This window comes from Rhipicephalus microplus, unplaced genomic scaffold, assembly GCF_043290135.1.
Source record: "Rhipicephalus microplus isolate Deutch F79 unplaced genomic scaffold, USDA_Rmic scaffold_246, whole genome shotgun sequence".
Taxonomy (NCBI): Eukaryota; Metazoa; Arthropoda; class Arachnida; order Ixodida; family Ixodidae; genus Rhipicephalus; species Rhipicephalus microplus.
In genome coordinates this window covers 37,671-47,986 of record NW_027464817.1, presented here as the reverse complement: position 1 = coordinate 47,986, position 10,316 = coordinate 37,671, and the positions used below count along the sequence as shown (strand labels likewise).

Sequence of the window (10,316 nt, the reverse complement as noted above, 5' to 3'; positions counted from 1 at the left end):
TCACTCGATCGCCATGTCTGTTTGCCACAGTTTTCCCGGTGGTGCCGCACCCGGGCTCGCCCCGGCTGACGCAGTTTTCGCGCCGCCCCGGCTGACGCGGTTTCGTGCCGCCCCGGCAGACGCGGTTTTCGCGCCGCCCCGGCTGACGCGGTTTCGTGCCGCCCCGGCAGACGCAGTTCGGACTTAGCACTTTTCGGCTGTGCCTGGCTGGCGGCCCACTCACTCGATCGCCATGTCTGTTTGCCACAGTTTTCCCGGTGGTGCCGCACCCGGGCTCGCCCCGGCAGACGCGTTTTTTTTTTTCTTTCGCCCCGGCTGACGCAGTTTTCGCGCCGCCCCGGCTGACGCGGTTTCGTGCCGCCCCGGCAGACGCGGTTTTTTTGCGCCGCCCCGGCTGACGCGGTTTTTGCCGCCCCGGCTGACGCAGTTCGGACTTGGCACTTTTTGGCTGAGCCTGGCTGGTGGCCCACTCACTCGATCGCCATGTCTGTTAGCCACAGTTTTCCCGGTGGTGCCGCACCCGGGCTCGCCCCGGCTGACGCAGTTTTCGCGCCGCCCCGGCAGACGCGGTTTTCGCGCCGCCCCGGCTGACGCGGTTTTTGCCGCCCCGGCTGACGCAGTTCGGACTTGGCACTTTTTGGGCTGAGCCTGGCTGGCGGCCCACTCACTCGATCGCCATGTCTGTTTGCCACAGTCTTCCCGGTGGTGCCGCACCCGGGCTCGCCCCGGCAGACGCGTTTTTTTTTTCTTTCGCCCCGGCAGACGTGGTTCCCCCCCCCCCCTTTTCGCTCGCCCCGGCTGACGAGGTTTTCGCGCCGCCCCGGCTGACGCAGTTTTCGCGCCGCCCCGGCTGACGCGGTTTCGTGCCGCCCCGGCTGACGCGGTTTTCGCGCCGCCCCGGCTGACGCGGTTTTTGCGTCGCCCCGGCTGACACGGTTCGGACTTTGCACTTTTCGGCTGTGCCTGGCTGGCGGCCCACTCACTCGATCGCCATGTCTGTTTGCCACAGTTTTCCCGGTGGTGCCGCACCCGGGCTTGCCCCGGCAGACGCGTTTTTTTTTTCTTTTCGCCCCGGCTGACGCAGTTTTCGCCCCGCCCCGGCTGACGCGGTTTCGTGCCGCCCCGGCAGACGCGGTTTTTTGCGCCGCCCCGGCTGACGCGGTTTTTGCCGCCCCGGCTGACGCAGTTCGGACTTTGCACTTTTTGGCTGAGCCTGGCTGGCGGCCCACTCACTCGATCGCCATGTCTGTTTGCCACAGTTTTCCCGGTGGTGCCGCACCCGGGCTCGCCCCGGCAGACGCGTTTTTTTTTTTCCTTCGCCCCGGCAGACGTGGTTCCCCCCCCCCCTCCGTCTTTCTTTTTGTTTTTTTTTTTCGCCGCGGCTGAAGTGGATTTTTCGGTGCCTCGACGCCCCGGTAGTCGCGGTTTTTCCGTTTCCGCACGGCCCCGGCTGACGCTGCTCGGTCACAGTCGCCTTTTGTGAGGATTGCAGACTTCTTGAGCGCGGGTGTTTTTTTTTTTGTTGTTGTTGTTGTTTTATTACGCATTCGCTCCAGCAGACGCTGTTTAGACTTTTTGTTTCCTCTTTTATCCTGCGACGAGGTGACGAGGTTTATTCGGTGCCCCGCCGCCCCGGCTGAAGTGATTTTTCCTGTCCCGTGCCGCCCCGGCTGACGCGGTTGGGACTTCGCGTTTGTTCGGCCGCCACGGGTTTTGGCGCACTCGCTCGGTTGCTTGTTGTTGCCACTTGTTGCGAACCCAGGTTTCTTGAGCGAGCGCGGGCGTTTTTTCTTCCTTTCTTTCTTTGTTCTATGTGTTAGCGAATCGGCCTTTAATATCACACGAGGACTCACAACCAACAATTTTCAGTTTGAAGTGTAAAAAATCTGCAGGTGTTGACGTAACTGACTTGCCCCGTACCCTTGAGTACATCCATGAAGTTCTCGTAGTACTACTAAATCGCATTATTCCAAGTGGAGAAATTCCCATAAACTTGCAAACCTCTACACGAAAATCGGTGCGCGTGATAAAGTTGAAAATTATCGTCCGATATCAAATGTGCCTTCTATAACACAAATTCTAGGAAAAAAAAAAAACACTTGTTCGCCGTTTTCTGCGCCGTGACTGGCAGCACTCCGGCGAAGCGAAACGGGGTCGATTCGAGCACGATATCGGCGTCTTTCGACGTGCTCGCCGGCGACCGTCGCACGAGTACGTCGCACGAGCGCGTCTGCCGGGGCGCCGTTTGCGAAGCCGACGCAAAAGTGGGAACCGCCGCTCGGATGATCGCCGCTTTCGGCAGAGTGAGTGTTGGCACTCCGGGGAAGCGAAACAGCGTGAATGCGCCCACGAAATCGGCGTATTTTGAAGTGCCCGCCGGCGACCGTCGCACGAGTACGGTAAACCGCGTCAGCCGGGGCGTAGTTCGGGACGCCGACGAAAAAGTGGGAAGCGCAACTCGGATCTTCGCCGTTTTTGCAGGAGTGAGTGGCGGCCCTCCTGCGAGACCAAGAAGCATCGATTCGTGCACGAATTCGGCGCCTTTCGACGTGATCGCCGGCGACCGTCGCTCGAGTAGGGCAAACCGCGTCTGCCGGGGCGGGCTTCGGGACGCCGATGCGAAAGTGGGAAACGCTGCTCGGATGTTCGCCGTTTTTGGCCGAGTGAGTGCTGGCACTCGGGCGAAGCCAAACGGGGCCGATTACGGCACGATATCGGCGTCTTTCGACGTGCCCGGCGGCGACCGTCGCACGAGTACGGTAAACCGCGTCAGCCCGGGCGGAGTTCGGGACGCCGATGCGAAAGTGGAGAACGCCGCTCGGATCTTCGCCGTTTTTGGAGGAGTGAGTGGCGGCACTCCGGAGAAGCCAAGGAGCGCCAATTAGCGCACGATATCGGCGTCTTTCGACGCGCTCGCCGGCGACCGTCGAACGAGTAGGGCAAACCGCGTCTGCCGGGGCGGGGTTTACGACGCCGACGCAAAAGTGGGAACCGCCGCTCGGATGTTGGCCGTTTTTGGCAGAGTGAGTGCTGGCACACCGGCGACGCGAAAGAGCGCGAAAGCGCCCACGAAAGTGGCGTATTTGGACGTGCTTGACGGCGACCGCTGCAGGAGTACGAAAAACCACGTCAGCCGGGGCGAGCGACCCACGGCGGTCTGGGTGCTTATCGCTGCTATTATAGGGGCACCCCGGCAGACGCAGAAAAAAAAAATTTTTTTTCGACCTTCTTTTTTGCTGGTCGAGCTCGGGTAACCCAGGTCGCAATGGGAGCCGCGCACGAAAGCGGCGTCGCGAGACGCGTTCGCGGTCGCTAGTCGCACGAGCTCGGCAACCGCGTCAGCCGGCGCGGAGTTCGGGATGCCGACGGCTAAGTGGGTACCGCTGCTCGGATGTTCGCCGTTTTTGGCCGAGTGAGTGCTGGCACTCCGGCGAAGCGAAACGGGGCCGATTCGGGCACGATATCGGCGTATTTCGACGTGCTCGCCGGCGACCGTCGCACGAGTACGGCAAAGCGCGTCTGCCGGGGCGAGGTTTGCGATGCCGACGAAAAAGTGGGAAGCGCCGCTCGGATCTTCGCCGTTTTTGCAGGAGTGAGTGGCGGCCCTCCTGCGAGACCAAGAAGCATCGACTCGCGCACGATATCGGTGTCTTTCGACGTGCCCGCCGGCCACCGCCGCACGAGTACGGCAAACCGCGTATGCCGGGGCGGGGTTGGCGACGCCGACGCAAAAGTGGGAACCGCCACTAGGATGTTCGCCGTTTTTGGCAGAGTGAGTGCTGGCACACCGGCGACGCGAAAGAGCGCGAAAGCGCCCACGAAAGTGGCGTATTTGGACGTGCTTGACGGCGACCGCTGCAGGAGTACGAAAAACCACGTCAGCCGGGGCGAGCGACCCACGGCGGTCTGGGTGCTTATCGCTGCTATTATAGGGGCACCCCGGCAGACGCAGAAAAAAAAATTTTTTTTCGACCTTCTTTTTTGCTGGTCGAGCTCGGGTAACCCAGGTCGCAATGGGAGCCGCGCACGAAAGCGGCGTCGCGAGACGCGTTCGCGGTCGCTAGTCGCACGAGCTCGGCAACCGCGTCAGCCGGCGCGGAGTTCGGGATGCCGACGGCTAAGTGGGTACCGCTGCTCGGATGTTCGCCGTTTTTGGCCGAGTGAGTGCTGGCACTCCGGCGAAGCGAAACGGGGCCGATTCGGGCACGATATCGGCGTATTTCGACGTGCTCGCCGGCGACCGTCGCACGAGTACGGCAAAGCGCGTCTGCCGGGGCGAGGTTTGCGATGCCGACGAAAAAGTGGGAAGCGCCGCTCGGATCTTCGCCGTTTTTGCAGGAGTGAGTGGCGGCCCTCCTGCGAGACCAAGAAGCATCGACTCGCGCACGATATCGGTGTCTTTCGACGTGCCCGCCGGCCACCGCCGCACGAGTACGGCAAACCGCGTATGCCGGGGCGGGGTTGGCGACGCCGACGCAAAAGTGGGAACCGCCACTAGGATGTTCGCCGTTTTTGGCAGAGTGAGTGCTGGCAATCCGGCGAAGCGAAAGAGCGCGAATGCGCCCACGAAAGTGGCGTGTTTGGACGTGCTTGACGACGACCACCGCAGGAAAACGAAAAACCACGTCAGCCGGGGCGAGCGACCCATGGCGGTCTGGGTGCTTATCGCTGCTATTATAGGGGCACCCCGGCAGACGCAAAAAAAAAAAAAATTTTTTTTCGACATTCTTTCTTGCTCGTCGACCTCGGGTGACCCAGGTCGCAGTGGGAGCCGCGCACGAAAGCGGCGTCGCGAGACGGCTTCGCGGTCGCTAGTCGCACGAGCTCGGCAACCGCGTCTGCCGGGGCGGAGTTCGGGACGCCGACGGCTAAGTGGGAACCGCCGCTCGGATGTTCGCCGTTTGTGGCCGAGTGAGTGCTGGCACTCCGGCGAAGCCAAACGGGGCCGATTCCGGCACGATATCGGCGTCTTTCTACGTGCTCGCCGGCGACCGTCGCACGAGTACGGCAAAGTGCGTCTGCCGGGGCGGGGTTTGCGACGCGTACGCAATAGTGAGAACCGTCGCTCGGATGTTCGTCGTCTTTCGCCGAGCCAGTGCTGGCACTCCGGCGAAGCCGAACGGAGCCGATTCGGGCACGATATCGGCGTCTTTCCACGTGCTCGCCGGCGACCGTCGCACGAGTACGGTAAACCGCGTCAGCCGGGGCGGAGTTCGGGACGCCGATGCGAAAGTGGGAAGCGCCGCTCGGATCTTCGCCGTTTTTGGAGGAGTCAGTGGCGGCACTCCGGTGAAGCCAAGGTGCGCCAATTCGCGCACGATATCGGCGTCTTTCGACGTGCCCGCCGGCCACCGTCGCACGAGTACGGCAAACCTCGTCTGCCGGGGCGGGGTTTGCGACGCCGACGCAAAAGTGGGAACCGCCGCTCGGATGTTCGCCGTTTTTGGCAGAGTGAGTGCTGGCACTCCGGCGAAGCGAAAGAGCGTGAATGCGCCCACGAAAGTAGCGTATTTGGACGTGCTTGACGGCGACCGCCGCAGGAGTACGAAAAACCACGTCAGCCGGGGCGAGCGACCCACGGCGGTCTGGGTGCTTATCGCTGCTATTATAGGGGCACCCCGGCAGACGCAGAAAGAAAAAAAAAAAATGGGGACATGGCGTGCGTCACCGTGCGGCTTCGCAGCGTTGCCGAAGTCGCCGAGCCCTTCGACTGAGCCGAACGGCGGACAGGGAACGTTGGTCGGCCGTTCTAACCTGTCGGTGCCACGCCGAGACGTCGTTAAGGAAAACCGCGTCGTGGGCCTCTACGACGCCGTCGAGTCGTTGTACGTTTGGTGTCCAGCGTGTCGGCGGCGAGTAGCGGACACGTCGTTCACGACTTCGGTCTTTCGCAGTCGACGCGAACTTGCGGAGAGTCGTGGTGCCTCACGTTTTCGGCAGAAACCGCGGCGGAATTTTCCCGTGCGTGCGCGCACGACCTCGGTGCTGTGCCGTCAGCGTAGTGTTGCACAAACTCGTGGCCTACCCAAGGTGCGGTACGTTTGCGGCCGTATCCTCGGTGGGAATTTCGTGAGTAGGGTCGCAAATTCTACGACCTCGGCGGGTTTGAGAGCGACGTAGACTTGTGGCACGCTCAACGTGCCACACGTTTCGGGGCACACCCGCGGTGAAATTTTCTCGAGTACGCTCGTATTAGTGCCCAAGGAGGTCTGGGTACTTATCGCTGCTATTATGTGGGGGTTCTCGTGAGCGGCGTACGCGAAAGCGACCGGGTGTCTGATATGCGGCGGGCTTCGGCCTCGTCAAGCGTGTCCTCGGGTCTGCTCCAGGGGAATCCACGGCAGTCGTCTGCAGCCTCATCCGCTTGATGCGTTAGGGGCTGGTTGTCGGACGGTGCCGTTTTACCACGATATCGAGGTGTGTTCCGTGTCGTCCTCGGGCGATTCAGATGCGAAAGCGCCGAAGACGCGGGCGTGACCCGTCGTCTGGCGGCTTTGCAGTCTCGGCTCCGTTGCTAGTTCCGGCCGGTCCACCGACAGTGCAGCGGGCTTGGGCAACCCGCACGGCGCGACCGAGTCGATGCAACGAAAAAGAGCGAGCATGAACGTGCTTCTTGCCGCACGGCTCCCACTCGTCTTTCGGGAAGGTTGTGCCGTAGCGAGCTCGAACGCCGTCATCTCGGAGTGCAAAATAAGCGTGTTGGGGCGCCTGAAGGTGGCCTCCGCCGCACACAGACTGCGTCCGGCCCGCCGAAGGCGAGGACGGACGCGCAGTCGAACGATTACCTGGTTGATCCTGCCAGTAATCATATGCTTGTCTCAAAGATTAAGCCATGCATGTCTAAGTACATGCCGAAATAAGGCGAAACCGCGAATGGCTCATTAAATCAGTTATGGTTCCTTAGATCGTTTCTTCCTACTTGGATAACTGTGGCAATTCTAGAGCTAATACATGCAGTGAGCCTGGAGCCCTTTGGGTAACGGGTGCTTTTATTAGACCAAGATCGATCGGGTTTCGGCCCGTATTGTGTGGTGACTCTGGATAACTTTGTGCTGATCGCATGGCCACGAGCCGGCGACGTTTCTTTCAAGTGTCTGCCTTATCAACTTTCGATGGTAGGTTACTTGCTTACCATGGTTGTTACGGGTAACGGAGAATCAGGGTTCGATTCCGGAGAGGGAGCCTGAGAAACGGCTACCACATCCAAGGAAGGCAGCAGGCGCGCAAATTACCCACTCCCGGCACGGGGAGGTAGTGACGAAAAATAACAATACGGGACTCTTTTGAGGCCCCGTAATTGAAATGAGTACACTCTAAATCCTTTAACGAGGATCAATTGGAGGGCAAGTCTGGTGCCAGCAGCCGCGGTAATTCCAGCTCCAATAGCGTATACTAAAGCTGCTGCGGTTAAAAAGCTCGTAGTTGGATCTCAGTTCCAGACGAGTAGTGCATCTACCCGATGCGACGGCTCGGACTGAACATCATGCCGGTTCTTTCTTGGTGCACTTCATTGTGTGCCTCGAGATGGCCGGTGCTTTTACTTTGAAAAAATTAGAGTGCTCAACGCAGGCGAGTCGCCTGAATAAACTTGCATGGAATAATAGAACAAGACCTCGTTTCTGTTCTGTTGGTTTTTGGAATACGAGGTAATGATTAAGAGGGACGGACGGGGGCATTCGTATTGCGGCGCTAGAGGTGAAATTCTTGGACCGTCGCAAGACGAACTACTGCGAAAGCATTTGCCAAGAATGTTTTCATTGATCAAGAACGAAAGTCAGAGGTTCGAAGGCGATCAGATACCGCCCTAGTTCTGACCATAAACGATGCCAACCAGCGATCCGCCTGAGTTACTCAAATGACTCGGCGGGCAGCTTCCGGGAAACCAAAGTATTTGGGTTCCGGGGGAAGTATGGTTGCAAAGCTGAAACTTAAAGGAATTGACGGAAGGGCACCACCAGGAGTGGAGCCTGCGGCTTAATTTGACTCAACACGGGAAAACTTACCCGGCCCGGACACTGGGAGGATTGACAGATTGAGAGCTCTTTCTTGATTCGGTGGATGGTGGTGCATGGCCGTTCTTAGTTGGTGGAGCGATTTGTCTGGTTAATTCCGATAACGAACGAGACTCTAGCCTATTAAATAGGTGCGGGGTTCCCAGCACCTTACAACCTTCTTAGAGGGACAAGCGGCTCCTAGCCGCACGAAACAGAGCAATAACAGGTCTGTGATGCCCTTAGATGTCCGGGGCCGCACGCGCGCTACACTGAAGGAAGCAGCGTGTCTTTATCCCTGTCTGAAAAGACTGGGTAACCCGTGGAACTTCTTTCGTGATTGGGATAGGGGCTTGCAATTGTTCCCCTTGAACGAGGAATTCCCAGTAAGCGCGAGTCATAAGCTCGCGTTGATTACGTCCCTGCCCTTTGTACACACCGCCCGTCGCTACTACCGATTGAATGATTTAGTGAGGTCTTCGGACCGATGTCCGGCGCGGCCTTTCGGTTGCGCCGGTCTGTTGGAAAGATGACCAAACTTGATCATTTAGAGGAAGTAAAAGTCGTAACAAGGTTTCCGTAGGTGAACCTGCGGAAGGATCATTAACGGATTGTGAAGGGTGAGCGCCTCAGCTGCGTCTGCGCCCGACACTTTCTGCCGCTGACCCCGTTTGGACGCGGGGTCGGCTTTTCCCCACGGGGCTGCCTGAATGTGGAGCGGCACCCCGTGACAAATTGTTGCGCCCAGCGGACGCCAACACCGCGACCTTGGACGGTCGGCCAGGTGGCGGACGCGGGTACAAACGGCGCAACGCACTCATAGGTCGGCTTTCGACCCGCCACTGCACCGTGGCTCGAAGCGCTCGAAATGCGCGACCCGACCGCTGCGGGACCGCCTAGTACTGTAAACAGGAGCGGCGGAGCGCGAACGGCGAGTCGTGGTTACGTCGGTAGAAGGCGAGGCTGCGCGTTCCCGAAACGCCAGCCGAGTGCCCTCCCGACCGTTCGAGCGTGCAAGAACGAGACCCGACAATCGCGCGGCGACTGCCAAGTACGAGAGGAACGGCACAAGCGTCGGCGGTCGGTCAAGGAACTGGCGATGTGACGGGTCCGCTGTGCACCAGTGCATACCGTCCCGCCGTCCGCGGCAAGCGCCTCCGCGTCCTCGGGTGACGGAGGCTGCCGGTCGGTTCTTGCAGGCGAGGGATCTCGCTGGCACCGGTTCGCGTTGACGCGCGGCCGGTCATGGCACGGCGATGCGACGGCCGAGGTGCGCAGTACTCGATGGAGGAACCGCACGCTCCGATGACCGTCCCGCCCTCCGCGGCGTATGCGTACCGACCGTAATGGTTGCAGCAGCGCCGGCCGGCTTTTGAATTCGCCACACGAAACACGGTGCGAGATCGCGGTTAGGGGAGCGTCGACGTTGCCAGGCGTTTTGCTTGCTGCCGAGGGAAAGGCGGCACGGCCACGTCGCGCTCGTCGCGATTAGCGGGTCTGCGCGCTTTGGGAAGGTGCCGCAACGACTTGCCGAAAGAGGAAGCACGGAAGAACGAGGGACTTGGACGTCCCGACAATTGAACGCACTTGCGGCCAGGCCCTTGCTGGCTTCGTTCTTCCGCCTCGAGTAGGCTCGTACGCGGCTCCGGCGCCGAAAGTGGTCCTTGGCACCGACTTCGGTGGACGTGGGAAGTGCCGCGCAAGTACGGCGCGCCTGGCTCCACCTGTTGGCTAAAGTAGGCAGCCGGATCGGCATTTTGGTGTGCGGTGGCAAACCGTGGATGCGAAAAAAGCTTGTGCGATTTCGTGGAACAAAAAGCGGGGGTCCCCCTTTTTATGCGGAGGAGACCGACCCGCCTGCCGTGGTGAACCGCGACGCCACGGTAAAAACGGGAGAGGCTTGTCGATGGGACCGTGCATCCCGCGCTCCACGGAGGCCGGGAGGCGGCCGCCCGAGGAAATGTGTAGCCGTCGAGGCCCGCATCTGCGTGCACTCTTATCCAAATGGGTGTACCGCAGGCATTTTCTGGTTAGGCGGGCCAATGAGAGCGAGCACACAACGATACCTACGGGTCCGGCTTGGAGAACCGGCTTCGACGCCTCCCGAGTATTTATAGAGGGGTGGACCACGAAAGCACTCGCAAGTAGCGAAAGCGAAACGCCGTCCGAAACACACCGTTTGCTCGATTTGCGGCAGCCGAAAAAGGCGCGGCAGAGTTTTGGAGTCCAAGCGTGCGCTGAAAAGCGCCCTTCTTGGCCACTGTTTGGCCGAGTGCCAGAAACGTTTGGTTTTGACTGTACGGAATTGAACAAACACTTTTTCAC

General features: G+C 60.1%; 1 non-coding gene across 1 annotated transcript; it reads left to right on the top strand.

Moving 5' to 3' along the window:
• The first annotated feature begins 6,782 nt into the window (after positions 1 to 6,782).
• On the top strand, positions 6,783 to 8,597 carry LOC142792825 (small subunit ribosomal RNA). Its single transcript, XR_012891237.1, has one exon. It is a non-coding gene; the product is annotated as a small subunit ribosomal RNA (ribosomal RNA).
• Positions 8,598 to 10,316: the final 1,719 nt, after the last annotated feature.